This window comes from Sphaeramia orbicularis, chromosome 20 (genome assembly GCF_902148855.1).
Source record: "Sphaeramia orbicularis chromosome 20, fSphaOr1.1, whole genome shotgun sequence".
NCBI classification, from domain to species: domain Eukaryota; kingdom Metazoa; phylum Chordata; class Actinopteri; order Kurtiformes; family Apogonidae; genus Sphaeramia; species Sphaeramia orbicularis.
In genome coordinates, this window is record NC_043976.1 from 35,017,157 (window position 1) to 35,032,901 (window position 15,745).

Consider the following 15,745-nt stretch of genomic DNA (forward strand, 5'->3'; position numbering starts at 1 on the left):
AGCAGCACAAGACAACATGTATCAAATACAATAGAAAAATAAAAAGATACAAAAAAAATATTAAAAAAAAATTGTTGGTCACTAAAAATGATGAAATAATAATAATAATAATAATAATAATAATGCTATGATGGGAGGATTAGGCTTAAAAAAAATATTCCAGTATAGATTAGACTACATTTTTTTACCCTTTATCCCTCCTACATTTTGGTTTGGATGGGAGGGTTAAGGTCAGGTTTATTTCTACAGCATTTTACAATAAGTGGTTCCAGGCACAACAAACACCCCCCCCCCCCCCCCCCCCCCTCGCATGTATTGTAGTTTATTTTGGCATCAATTCAACTGATGTCATCATGTCTATGCATGTGCTGATGTCATCATATCAATTGCCTCTATATATGTGGCTAGTTTGTAGTAAATTGAAACAAAATTGATGTTTTTATAGACATGTGAAATTTTGCCCATTATAGTAAATGGGCCCAAAAAAAATAAAATAAATAAATTTAAAAAATCATAAAAAATGTAAACTTTGACCTATTTTTCCCAAAATGTAATGACATCTATTCTGGGTCACTGGCAATCTATAAACCCAATTTGGACGGTAATTGGTTAAATGCTACGATGTTGTCCCGCCCCCAGACACCGGGCGTCTCTGGGGGTGAATGGAGCTGTGGGCGGAGCTCGGCCAGGCTGGATGCCAGAATCCCACGTGCTGATTGGAGGATCAGTCGAAAGGCTGAATCCCGTTTGATTGACAGCTGTTTTCAGATCTGCTCCTTCACTGACACAGTTCAGTTTAATACCGTCGCACATTCCGCTGTGAAATCAGAGAAACCACTTCGAAATTACTCGTTCATTTCTTGCACTGTAAATAAAACACACTCATTGTACTTCCTTGTTTCAATTTAACATAATTTCAGCGTTTTCTTGTTTCAGTTCCATAATTTAATCATTTCTTGTTCGAGTTTAATATCGTTTTGTAAATAGTTAAATCAATCATACTGTCGGCTAGGTCGGAGTGAAAGGAGCACCTGTAGTTTAAAAAGGCTGAAGTCTGACACCCACAACACACTGGGCCAAGGCCGTCTAAGCAGAGAGGACACTGGTCCAGTCCCTGGGAAAGACGCCTACTTGGTACGATAAGGTCACTGAGCATTTTCTTAAAAAGGAACGGAGGGCTGAATGTATGTTTAAATAACTTGACAATTTTTTTTTTTTTTTTGATGTAAGCCGACAATGAGCTTCCCCTGTCTGAAAGACGAGCAGCCGCCACTGGACAACATTTATGTTTAAAACTGTACATGGTTCCTAATAAATAAAGTAAGTACAGTCTACTCTCGTTAAACCGCCCACTGTTATACCGCCATTTCCGCCTATCGCCATCCGCCAGCCCAGTTCCATGCACAAACAACACTTATACCATTGATTTCCCGACCGTTATACCGCCAGCGTGATTGCCATCGAATACACATAAATTTTAACAATGCACTGAAACAAACGCGCCAGACACTGATCGCGACAAGCTACGAGTAGGTCTACGGAACAGCCACCGATCATTTATCGCAGAACACTCAGTAGGTCAGGATGTCGGGAAGAGGACGTGGGATTAAGCCAAAGCCTCAAGATGATGGGGTGTCATTTCCCGACACGGTATAATAATGCTTAAAATGTTTCCCCACTTTAAATGATCCCTTACAACATAACAGAATCAAGATTTATTTAGAAACGCAATTAGAACGGGTTAACGGAGGCAGCATAGACATCATATAGTAAAGACATGCACATTATGGACGCAACCCGTTTTAACGCCATTTTCGCTATACCGCCAATTTGGCCGTGAACGGAAGTTGGCGGTATAACGAGAGTAGACTGTAGTAGTTGAGTAAAAGTCCTTAAATTCCATCATTCTGTTTCCTCTTCATGCTCCAATGCAGTCATTCAGAACGCACAATAAAAGCCTGAAAATAAAGACAGGAAATAAACTGATAGGCGTGTCCTCTGAGTGGCATGTAGTTCTGTGTTACATGAGTGCGATTTTCCGGTAATTCCGTATTTGCAGACGACAAGGTTGAATCAGTGCGTGGAGAAATGTCAGCCTCTATCAGCACTGACTCATGACTCGCTCTGCCTGACAATTTCCCTGTCGTGGAAAACAACTGATACTTTCCTCCCATGTGATTATGAAAAGGCTAGTCCGTCCGCCTATGCGAGCGCCCGTCCGTCCGTCTGTCTTGCGTGACTCAGCTCGTACTACGTCTGTGTTGTGCCAGTCGCAATTTAGCAGGTGTCGGTGGGGACGTCTCACACTGATACTGTCACTCATCATGTTTTCCAATTACCATAGCCTGCACACCAACATGATTGCCTGATTGGCAGCGTTATTTCCGTGGCAATTATTATGATTCTGATTATGTCAATCATGTCACTCTCTGCTCTATGTGGCATCAAATAGCAGTGGCACGAGCCTCCACGCTTTTTTATTTCCTCTCATGTGTCAGATGGCTGTTTGAGGTATATTCTCTCTTTTTACAGTAGAAAAACTTTTTAAAAATTCATGCTCTGCTTGCCTCTAGCGCTATTACCTTTGAGCTCGGTAGCTCATTCTAAATTACTAACGGCCTGTATATGGTCCCCATAATGATCATTTTCGCTCTGTGTCAGTAATAATTGCGAGGTTAGTTCTATTTTAGTGCAAGCTCAGGGCTTCTGGTTTTATCTTGCTACTTCTTGTATTATTCATGTCATCCTCGTGTCTTTGACTTTTCCAACAGCGTCCTCCATTTAAGCTGCAATTACTACTATTACCTCTTTTACGGTCCTCCGGTAAGAAAAAGAAAAAATAAAAAAATAAGGGGAGGAAAAAAAAAAAAAGAGAGAGAAAAGCCATTTTCTTCATTATCATCATCATCACCATCGCCACTATCATCATCTATTTACCACATGATTCAATTAGTGAGCCATCAGATAAAAGGTCACGGCTGTAATCAGTCCTTCGAGAACTGTTTTTTTTTTTTTTTTTTTTCTTTGTACCTTTTCCGTCGTGCCTGGCTTTACATTTAAAGACACCTAATGGTCTCGCTTTCCATTCTGCGACCAAGACAACTCCTGAATTAGCGCAGTATCCACAGCAACAAATGTGTTCAGCGGCCTCAAATTGATGACTTTGTGTAAAGCCGAGGCGGCGGAAGTACGACTTTCAGCGCTGACATCTCCTCTGACGATGCTTTATCAGGAGCGCAATTTCCTGATTTGATTGTTTTTTTTTTTTATTCCTCCCACCTCTAGTGACTCAAGCCGGCAGCAAATGATGTGCAATATTCACGCACATGTCAGCACTCTGGGCTGCAGTCAGTTTGGGTGTACATGCTAATGCGCTCGGTGATGGCCGTTTTATCTTGTGTGCTACATCTGCTGAATTGCACTGTGGCGCAGCCTGAAACACCAACAATACTATCTAAAGATGTTTGCTGTGCTCAGGTGTGGTCAGATTGCTTTTTTTTTTCACCATTAGTAATCCAATCCTGGGCACGCCTTGCATCCACATGTAACAACAACACACCGTGGTGCAATTTAAGCCTTGCGTACACAATACTGAGAGGGAAAAAAAAAAAAAAAAAAAGGTTTGTCCCAGAAGTGTTTTTTGTGAATTTTAAGACTGTAACTGCACACTCAAGTCAAGCATGGAACTTCCTGTACTGCAAGAACACGCATACAGTAGATCTAACAGTACAACCTTGTGTCTGCACAGAATCCACTTCCCTAATTCTTCAAGTGCTTCTAAGAACACTCTCGACCTAATTTTCCTACACTATGCTACAATAGTTCCCAAACTTTTTTGACTTTACCTTTTTTTTTTTTTTTTTTTTTAAGAAATACATAGCTATCCTTAAAAATCCCCTAGCAAGCTTTTAACCCTTTCATGCATGAATTACACTGGGTTACAAAAAAATGTTTTTTGCAAGTTGTCTAGGTTTTTTCAACTGAATTAGGACCATTTTGCACCACTAAATCCAAAAAATGACATCTGTTTTTCTCAATCAGGTCAGGTTTTTTTTTGCTAATTTGATTTTGAAAAATTTGATCTTCTCACAAAATATAATAATTAACCCTTTCATGCACGAATTATGAGAACCTTAATTAAAATTTTTTTCCTGAGTGTTTTTATTCCTCTTTAGGCATGAAAAAAAAAAAGCAATTGAAAATTTTGTTCTGGAAAAATAAATAAATAAAATGAAAAAAATAATAATAAAAAAAAAAAAAATTAAAAATACATTAAAAAAAAAAAAGAAAAAAAAAAGTTCTTATGAACCTATTTTTCATGAAGTTGCAAAAATGTCCACTCAGCTGGACACCACAGGTCTAATTTTTGACGTACAAAAACATGTATTTACTGATAAATTGTGTGAAAACAATGGGGAGAGCTTGTGATTCTAGGGGTTTATGCTCTGGAAAGATCTACATAATGTTACCAATTCATGTCAGAAAAGATATGTAGTGTCTTAAAACTTTAATAAAAATATGTGTAAAAAAAAACAAAACAAAACAAAAAAAAACAAAACAAAAAGAACAACAAAATCCATGAATATACAAGAGAACAGCTGTAGAATAGCTGTCCACTGTAGTGACCAGTATGCATGAAAGGGTTAATACCAAAATAAGATTGGTAAGCACACTTTATGAAACTTGTGATTTGATTCCTGTTAGGTACAATGGTGTATTCACCGCAGATGTAGCAGAATATGTCAGGCTTATTTTTGCAAGATCTTCTAGTCGAAGCCATTTCATTCACCTGTAATATTTAAAAAAAAACATTAATCATAAATTGGCAAAAGTAAAATATTCAGAACTTGTTTATTGCAAGAAATATGAAAGAATTTTGTATCATATGATGTGAAAATGCCCATAAATGTAAGCAAAAATGTTAAAAAGCCAATATGTAGCATAGTTCAGAAAGTTGACCTGATTGAGCAAAATTAAAGTGATGTTTGGATTCAGCACACCAAAATGATCCTAAATCAGCTCAAAAAACTTAAACAATAAATTTGTTGTTGACCAGTGTTATCAGAACCTTAGTCAAGTTTTTTTTTCCTGAGTGTTTTTATTCCTCTTTTGGCATGAAAAAAACAATGCGATTGACTTTTTTTTTTAATGAACGTATTTTTTACAGAGTTACAAAAATGTCCACTCATCGGGAAACCATGTGTTTAACCCTTTCATGCATAGTGGTCACTACAGTGGACAGCTATTTTACAGCTGTTTTCTTCATGGATTTTATTGTTTTAGTTCCATATCAGCCAACACAGTGGACGCCTATGCATCATCCCATACATTGTAATTCATACCATTACTGTAACTTTGCTGTTTTTGATAAACCTGATCTGCAGTAACATGTTTGAGTGTAAATCAATTGCTTGTTATTGTTAATAGACTGTAATTAACCATTTTTCTTAAACAAAAAAAGTTTTTTTTTGCATATTATCTCCATAAAGTGAGTAATAACTAATATTACAGTATATTAACATGTGACAAAACACCAGATTAGCAACATTTAAAAAAATGTTCCCTTGTTTTCACACAGTGTATCAGTAAATACATGTTTCTTTACTTCAACAATTAAATGCATGATGTCCAGCTGAGTAGATATTTTTGCAACTCCATGAAAAAGTTTGTAAAAAAATTTTCGATTGCTTTTTTTTTTTTTTTCATGCCTAAAGAGGAATAAAAGCACTCAGGAAAAATAACTTGATTAGGGTCAAAAAACGGTATTCAAAATCTCTCTGAAGGGACATTTTAGAGACAATTTGACCCACATTTTTATTTTTAAATTCATTTTTGCTTTAGTTGGACCATAAGGGATTATCCAAAACAAGGAGAGTACTTTATATTGAAATAAATATTGGAATGGCAATCAATTAAAGTTCGCTCTCTGACGGGACGTTACTGCGTTTTGACCCACTAAGGTTCTCATAATTCATGCATGAAAGGGTTAATTTCTGAAGCAAAGAAATGTGAATTTAAAACGCAATATCAGAAAGTGATATACTGTGTGAAAACTATGAAATAAAAACATTTTTGATGCAGCTAATCTGTTTTCTCACATTTTATCATACTCTAATACTAGTTATTACTCACTTCATGGAGATATTGTACAAAAATAACCTTTTGCTTGAGAAAACGGTTAATTACAGTCAAAAAACAATTAGCAACTGATTTACATTCAAACATGTTACTGCAGATCAGGTTTATCAAGAACAGCAAAGTTACAGTAATGGTATGAATTGTAGTGTATGGGATGGTGCATAAGCGTCCACTGTGTTGGGTAATATGTAAGTAAAACAACAAAAGTCATGAATATACAACAGAACAGGTGTAGTATAGCTGTCCACTGTACTGACCACTATGCATGAAAAGGGTTAATGTACAACTAGTACAGGGCTGTCAAACTCATTTTGGTTCAGGGGCCATATTTAGCCCAATTTGATCTCAAGCGGGCCACAACAGTAAAATAATGACTTAATAGCCTATAAATAATGACAAATCCAAGTTTTTCATTTTTTTTTAGACCAAAAAAAACCCCAATTAAATTAGGAAAAAATATTTACATTTTACAAAAGAGATGTAAATAACCTGAAAAAAAAAAAAAAATCATTTGAAAAATTAGTGCAATTTTAACAATATTACACCTCAACTTATTATTTATACATGTACGTTTACACACAGTGTTACATAAACATTTGGTAACAGGAAGAATATTGTTAAAATTTTGGAGTTTGGAACTAAAATTTGAACAATTTCTACAATATTACATCTCTTATTATTAACACAACTACAGATAACAAACAAACAAACAAACAAACAGATGAAAACAACCTTTCTGGTGTCATTACTCAGAAATAGGGTTGAAGATAGACCTGTGGAGTTGAATTAATGAAGAATTCAGACCCAAGCATAACAATTACAGTTTATGTAGACCACAGGGAAATGTTTTAAAATGCAGAATTCCATTTAAAAAAGCAAAATACAACTCCTTTAAATATTTTGGATATGGCAAATTTGCAGAAATAGCCACCAGCAACCAAAAGCATCGACTGATCTGGAATGTTTAATAACATGTGAACCAATAATCCTATCAATACATTGCAATAATTCAATTAAAATGGAGTTTCTCAGCTTTTCACTGGCATCACATATGACCCATTTGGATGTTGAGTGGCTCCATAGCAAACCATCATAAACTACAACAGGGGTGTCAAACTCATTTTGGTTGAGGGGCCATATTTAGCCCAATTTGATGTCAAGTGGGCCAGGCCAGTAAAATAATGACTTAATAACCTATAACTAATGACAAATTCAAGTTTTTCTTTTTGTTTTAGTACAAAAAACCCCAATTCAATTTTGAAAATATTTACATTTTACAAAAAAAGATGTGAATAACCTGAAAAAAACTGAAATTTCATTTGAAAAATTAGTTCAATTTGAACAATATTATGCCTCGACTTATTATTTATACATGTACATTTACACACAATGTTACATAAACATTTGGTAACAGGCAGAATATTGTTACAATATTGGAGTTTGGAACTAAAATTTGAACAATTTCTACAATATTCCTTCTTTTACTATTAACACAACTACAGATCACAGTGGATCCATAAATGCACCAAACATTTAGTAACAGGCAGAATATTGTTCAAATTGCACATTTCAGGTTGTTCATCTTTGTTTTTATTTATATATTTATTTGCATTTTATTGTGAAAGAATAGCTTTGTGAATGTAAATATTTTCACAGTGTAATGTTATTTTTTTCACTTTCAAAGAAAACTTGTAGTTGTCATTATTTATGAGTTATTGTGTTGTTATTTTGACTGTAGATCTCATTGGTCTGTATGTGGAACCTGAACCAAAACGATTTGGACAGCCTTGATTGTTCAGGTTCATTTTTGCACTTTCATCCTGCGGGCTGGAATGGAACCTTTGGCGGGCCAGATTTGGTCCCCGGGCCGCATGTTTGACGCCTGTGAACTAGTAGATCCCTTGTGAATTTTGCTATTCAATCTACAGCTTAGTTTTTTTTTTTTTTTTTGGCAAATCTGAGAGATGATGCATTTGAGTCTGACACTTGCGATTCAGCAGACGGGACATTAGTGTAAGTGGTTTATGTCTCAGGGCAGAGGCTAACGAATGTGTGACTATAATGTGATGTGTAATAAACCTGACACACTCACCATACAGTGACCCTTATCTGAATGAAAGCTGGCAGACTGCAGCCTCTCCTGAACCCACATGGGCAAACTCTCCAGTAATCACCTTAAACATCAACATCTTATCTTTCCTCAACTCACCGTCCGCCTCCTTGATCAAAGAGTACCAGAGCAGACTCCTGTGTGTGTGTGTGTGTGTGTGTGTGTGTGTGTGTGTGTGTGTGTGTGTGTGTGTGTGTGTGTGTGAGTCCATCTCAGCAGCTGCTCCGTCAGCACACTCCCCGTCCGAGGAGGAAGGAGTGGTGGTGGTGGTGGGAGGGGGGGTCCACACACACAGCATGGCTAAAGAACTCATCAACAACCCCAGGCGCTGTGCTTGGTGTGTGGGATGATGTGCTGCAGACTCAGCCTCTCAGCTCCGGATACCCCCCCCAACACACCACCACCACCACCACCTCTCCATCATGGACCCCTTCTGTACACACATTAACATGCTTACTGTCTGCATTCATCCAGTAAATATGCTTGTTACCCACGAGGGCGGGTGTTTTTTAACGGGGGTTAAGATTCTAGAGTGCGGGAGCTTGTTATGAGAAACTAGAATTTGATTTGTTATGAATGCAAAGCACACAGCTAAAAAGCTCTTGGGGTATTTAGTCTCCTGCTATAGGCTTAATGAGTTTGTGTGTGCATATCTGTGTGCACTCTCTGCTTTAATGTGTGTGATGCATGCTTGTGTGTCAGCAGTTTTTTTTTTTTTTTTTTTTTTTTTTGCGCGAGTGCATGTGTTTGTTTTGCACTTGTCAAAGAGGAGAGCTCTCTGGAAGTGTAATACACTTATGTGACGGCTAGTGGCTGGAGGCGGTTGGTCTAATTCACTCTCAGAGGCTAATTCCATGCTAACAAGTCAGCGATGCCACATGCTTGTCCTTGCCCACAGCCCAGTGGGCCAGTCTCAAAGCAAACCAATTAGCCAGACCCGCTCTGGGTCTGTCAACCCCCACCCCACCCACCACCACCACCCCCTTTCCACTGAAAAGTCATTCTAAACTCCCCCCCCCCCCCCTCTTTCCTTGGAGGCTTTTGAATGAAGGAGGTCCGTGAGGAGTGTAAAGGGGTTGCACATTAATAAGCCTGTATCACTGACATGAAAGACGTCTGAGCAAGAAACATCAAATACACAACGCTAAGCTGCCTTGCCAATTAGCTAAAATAGCTATTTAGTGACAAATCTTCAAACCGGCGAATGAAACCTCTTTCAGTGTACAAGTGAAGAGATGAATGCAGTTTTAATGGACGCATTAACGCGCTAAGGGATTCTTTGTGAAAACTTCCTTCGCTCTATCACCGAGACTTGGTGGAAAGCAGCAAACAAGAAGGTGTCAGGACTGGCGAAGTGAACGGACTTGACACTGTGCAGTATTGCAGCAGTTCCACTGTGGGAGTAGCTAATTGGATGGTAATTAATGGAATGGAGGCCGATAAATACCTTTGTGAGAAGGCTTGTCAAGGACACAGAGGTGATGGGAGGGAGTTTGAGAAGGAGAGAGAGGGAGCGAGCCGGAGAGAAAGCGACAGGACAGACACCTTTTCTTCATTGTGACAGCTAATCCTCATCCCTTCATCCCTCTCCTCAATTCCTAAATGAAACTACCCCTCCCTCGTCACTCCTCCCCCTTCCACTCCTCTCTCTTCCTCCCCTTATCAGCCCCCCTGCCTATTCTCCCCCTGCCCCTACTTCACTTGTTTCCATGGAAACGCAGGATAAAAAGAGTTACTTCTAGATTAAATCAAAGATTTTGAAGTGCCGAAAATATTACAAGCTCTTTTGAATCGTGTTCCTGGAGTTCAGGATGATACTCTATTTTCTCCTTCCAGATACGGCGTGCGTGGCCCTTTCTTCACTGTAAGAATAAAGACGGCGCCGCTCAGCCTATTCACTCGCTGACGCTAACTGTAAGACCTGTCTGTCTCTGTGGGACCAATGAATGGCTCCGGAGTTGACAGTTTTTCTTTCTTCCTGTTTTTTTTTTTTTCTTCTTCATTCTCTATATTTCAAGGCTTTGTAGGTGTCCCGCAAATCTGCTTAACCAATCTGTCAGGCGCCGCAGACACCATCGTGGCGGTCCAATGGAGAATTTAGGGTGTAATTGAATATCCAGGGTAGAAAAAGAATAAAAATCGGAGAAACATCGCTGTGATTTCGCTGCGGAATCACACAGTCATTGTCACCCAAACACAGGTTACGGTGACACACTTATCCCATGTCGTTTTGATCCTGACTCAGGTGCATTACAATACGTAGCTTAAAACATGATCTGCAGGCTTAAATAAACAGTTTGTTTTTTTTTTTTTTCGCCGTGCAAACAAGCCAGCAAGCAAATGAGGAAAGCAAATTACTTAAATTGCAACTTGTCACTAATACCAGAGTCTGAGATGTTGGCTAACGTACTGATCAGAGGCTGTTCTCACAAAGACGCTGACTATGGCTTAAATCCAAAACTACTACATGTGTCTGTTTCTAAAGCTGTTTCCTGGCAATCTGCAGGACTAATTTGCTTTGACTTCTGGGTATATTAAGACTTTGTTGTTTCGTTTTTCTTTGTGAAATACGCGGCCAACCATTCCACCGCTTAAAACAGCTTAGCTCTGTTTATTCCAGCAGCAAATGTTTTCTGCAAACATCTGAAGAGTTTAACCCATAAACACCCAGCGCTACTTTGGCGGCAGTTCCCAAATTTTTCTCGATATTTAACCTTTTTTAAGTGATTTATTACGGTTTATTCTAATATTTTTGCATTATTTTACATTTGTATGTTGCATTATTAAGTAAAAATCAGGTATATTCCTATATTTATTTCACTGATCATGTAGATCACAGGTGTCCAACATGCGGCCCAGGGGCCGAATGTGCCCCGCCAAAGGGTCCAGTTCAGCCCCTGGGATGTTTTTGCCAAGTGCAAAAATTCCACAATCTTGAATTGAATTAAGCAAAAAAAAAAAAAAAAAAAAAAAAAATAGCTTGAATTGTGGAAAAATTTTTGAATTAAGCCAAAAAAATTATTCAATTACGTTAAAAAAAATCTTCAATTAAGCCAAAAAAATAATCCCAAATCTGGCAAAAAATCTTGAATTAAGCCAAAAAAAAAAAAATCTTCAGTTAAGTGAAAAAAAATCTTCAATTAAGCCAAAAAAAAATCTTCAATTAAGTTAAAAAAAATCTTGAAGTAAGCGGAAAAAAAAAAAATTCAATTAAGTTAAAAAAAATCTTGAATTAAGTCCAAAAAAATCTAGAATTAACAACTTAATTTTTTTTTCTTTGTTTTAGTGCAAAAAATAACATTAAATTATGAAAATATTGACATTTCCAAACTATCCTGTAACACTAAAATGTGAATAACCTGAACAAATATGAACAACCTGAAATGTCTAAAAAAAAATTCAGCACAATTTTAACAGTTTTTTTGCCTGTTCCTCAGTGTTTACTGTCTTTGTAGATCTGATCCATAATGCACATGGATAAATGAGAAGTTGAGGCAGAATATTGTTAAAATTGCACTAAATTTTCTGACGTTTTTTAATTTAAATTTCAGTTTTTTCTTTTTTTTTTTTTTTTCGCCGTGCACTCAAGCCAGCAGGCAAATGAGGAAAGCAAATTACTTAAATTGCAACTTGTCACTAATACCAGAGTCTGAGATGTTGGCTAACGTACTGATCAGAGGCTGTTCTCACAAAGACGCTGACTATGGCTTAAATCCAAAACTACTACATGTGTCTGTTTCTAAAGCTGTTTCCTGGCGATCTGCAGGACTAATTTGCTTTGACTTCTGGGTATATTAAGACTTTGTTGTTTCGTTTTTCTTTGTGAAATACGCGGCCAACCATTCCACCGCTTAAAACAGCGTAGCTCTGTTTATTCCAGCAGCAAATGTTTTCTGCAAACATCTGAAGAGTTTAACCCATAAACACCCAGCGCTACTTTGGCGGCAGTTCCCAAATTTTTCTCGATATTTAACCTTTTTTAAGTGATTTATTACGGTTTATTCTAATATTTTTGCATTATTTTACATTTGTATGTTGCATTATTAAGTAAAAATCAGGTATATTCCTATATTTATTTCACTGATCATGTAGATCACAGGTGTCCAACATGCGGCCCAGGGGCCGAATGTGCCCCGCCAAAGGGTCCAGTTCAGCCCCTGGGATGTTTTTGCCAAGTGCAAAAATTCCACAATCTTGAATTGAATTAAGCAAAAAAAAAAAAAAAAAAAAAAAAATAGCTTGAATTGTGGAAAAATTTTTGAATTAAGCCAAAAAAATTATTCAATTACGTTAAAAAAATCTTCAATTAAGCCAAAAAAATAATCCCAAATCTGGCAAAAAATCTTGAATTAAGCCAAAAAAAAAAATCTTCAGTTAAGTAAAAAAAAATCTTCAATTAAGCCAAAAAAAAATCTTCAATTAAGTTAAAAAAAATCTTGAAGTAAGCGGAAAAAAAAAAATTCAATTAAGTTAAAAAAAATTTTGAATTAAGCCAAAAAAAATATTCAATTAAGTAAAAAAAAACCTTGAATTAAGCCAAAAAAAAAAATACTTCAATTAAGTTAAAAAAAACAAATCTTGAATTAAGCCAAAAAAATCTTCAATAAAGTTTTAAAAAAAAATCTTCAATTAAGTAAAAAAAAAATCTTGAATTAAGCCCAAAAAAATCTAGAATTAACAACTTAATTTTTTTTTCTTTGTTTTAGTGCAAAAAATAACATTAAATTATGAAAATATTGACATTTCCAAACTATCCTGTAACACTAAAATGTGAATAACCTGAACAAATATGAACAACCTGAAATGTCTAAAAAAAAATTCAGCACAATTTTAACAGTTTTTTTGCCTGTTCCTCAGTGTTTACTGTCTTTGTAGATCTGATCCATAATGCACATGGACAAATGAGAAGTTGAGGCAGAATATTGTTAAAATTGCACTAAATTTTCTTACGTTTTTTAATTTAAATTTCAGTTTTTTCTTTTTTTTTTTTTTCGCCGTGCACTCAAGCCAGCAGGCAAATGAGGAAAGCAAATTACTTAAATTGCAACTTGTCACTAATACCAGAGTCTGAGATGTTGGCTAACGTACTGATCAGAGGCTGTTCTCACAAAGACGCTGACTATGGCTTAAATCCAAAACTACTACATGTGTCTGTTTCCAAAGCTGTTTCCTGGCGATCTGCAGGACTAATTTGCTTTGACTTCTGGGTATATTAAGACTTTGTTGTTTCGTTTTTCTTTGTGAAATACGCGGCCAACTATTCCACCGCTTAAAACAGCTTAGCTCTGTTTATTCCAGCCGCAAATGTTTTCTGCAAACATCTGAAGAGTTTAACCCATAAACACCCAGCGCTACTTTTGTGGCAGTTCCCAAATTTTTTCTCTATATTTAACCTTTTTTAAGTGATTTATCACAGTTTATTCGAATATTTTTGCATTATTTTACATTTGTATGTTGCATTATTAAGTAAAAATCAGGTATATTCCTATATTTAATTCACTGATCATGTAGATCACAGGTGTCAAACACGCGGCCCAGGGGCCAAATGTGGCCCGTCCAAGGGTCCAGTTCAGCCCCTGGGATGTTTTTGCCAAGTGCAAAAACTCCACAGTCTTGAACTGAATTAAGCAAAAAAAAATTTTTGATTGAATTAAGGAAAAAATCTTGAATTAAGACAAAAAAAAAAAAAAAAAAAAAAATCTTCAGTTAAGTAAAAAAAATCCTGAATTAAGCCAAAAAAAAAAAAAAATCAAATTTGGCAAAAAATCTTGAATTAAGCCAAAAAAAAAATCTTCAATTAAGTTTAAAAAAAATCTTGAATTAAGCCAAAACAAATCTTCAATTATATATATATATATATATATATATATATATATATATATATATATATATATATATATATATATATATATATATGTGTGTGTGTGTGTGTGTGTGTGTGTGTGTGTATATATATATGTGTGTGTGTGTGTGTGTATATATATATATATATATATATATGTGTGTGTGTGTGTGTGTGTGTGTACACGTACATATATATTTTCAATGAGACTAAGTTGTATCCACTGATAAAAACTGTATTTGGACAGTTTATCAGTGCTTATACATGTTATACATTCACAAAAAAACATTTATTCTGCATTTTTGTTGTGAAACCTCCCATAATTACACAAAATATTTGTCAATTAACAACCAAGTCTTGTTAAACTTACAGAACAAATACTTAATTTACGGTTAATTGTCAGTAATTTTATCTCGTTTTATTTTATTTTTTTACAGTCTTAAACTTTAAATTAACAGTTTAATCTCATAAATAGTAAAGAAATATTGCAAAATTATGATACATTTGGAAATGTATTTTAACTGTATTTTTCTGTGAAAAAAGAAAAACATTCTTTTAATAAATTGAAATTTTTTTGGTTATTCACAGTTACAGTTTTTTCATGTTATTTTATATTTGACATGTAAAATCACAGTCTATTTTTGTCATTTCATTTATATTTTCCTGTATCTTAAAAATACTGGAGAAATCCGTAAAATAAACTGTGAAAATTCTGTTAAATTACAGATTTTTTTTTTTTTACAGTATACCCAAGATAATTTTCATTTTTTACATTAACAGATTTTTTGTTTGTTTGTTTGTTTTATTCAAGATTTTGTTGCTTAATTCAAGCGAAAAAATCTGCCAATAGAACAAGTGATTGATATTTTTATTTCAATCATGTAAATGACAATTTAAAAACAGAAATGTAAATAAATGATAATCAAGAGAATGACAACAAAACAAAACAAAACAGTAACTTAAAACTACAACATCTTTAACCTCAAACTTTTCGTGAGCGAAAAGTAGGAAGAAGAATAGACTTATCTTATCCTTCCCCTTCAAGCCTTTCCATTATTACTGAAAACAGCACTCCCAAATTTATCAGCAATTTTGAAACATGCACATTGAGTTACTCATCCATGTTACAACACATTTACCAACACATTGCAGAACTGATATCCAAATAACAAACACCTTATGGAGTTCATTTATTTAAAATCATTTCTTTATGGCTCTTTTTAAACACAGTCATACTGGCAGTTTGTTTTAGCTCTGCACTCAGTCTATTCCACAGTTGAACTCCTAACCCTAACAGTGATACAGAAGCTTTTCAGTGTTGTATGCACGCTTCTTACCTTTAGATTTAAATTTTCCCTTAAATTACAACCTACCTCTTTCATAAAACATTTTTTGAATGTTTTTCGGTCGCAATTTATTTCGTGCTTTGTATCGTAACTGAGCTGTTTTACGTTCCACCAAGTCAAAAAAATTCTAGAGTTTTGGATTTTAGAAAGAAGTCATTATCTCAGTAAGATTTCTTGAAATAATATTTTCAAGATCTTTTGTGTAAAAATAAGTTCTTATATCTCACTGAAACGTTACTCTTTGGGTGATTATGTCTTATTTTAAGTGCGATGAGATATTTTGACTAGAAATGAGAAAAATACACTTGG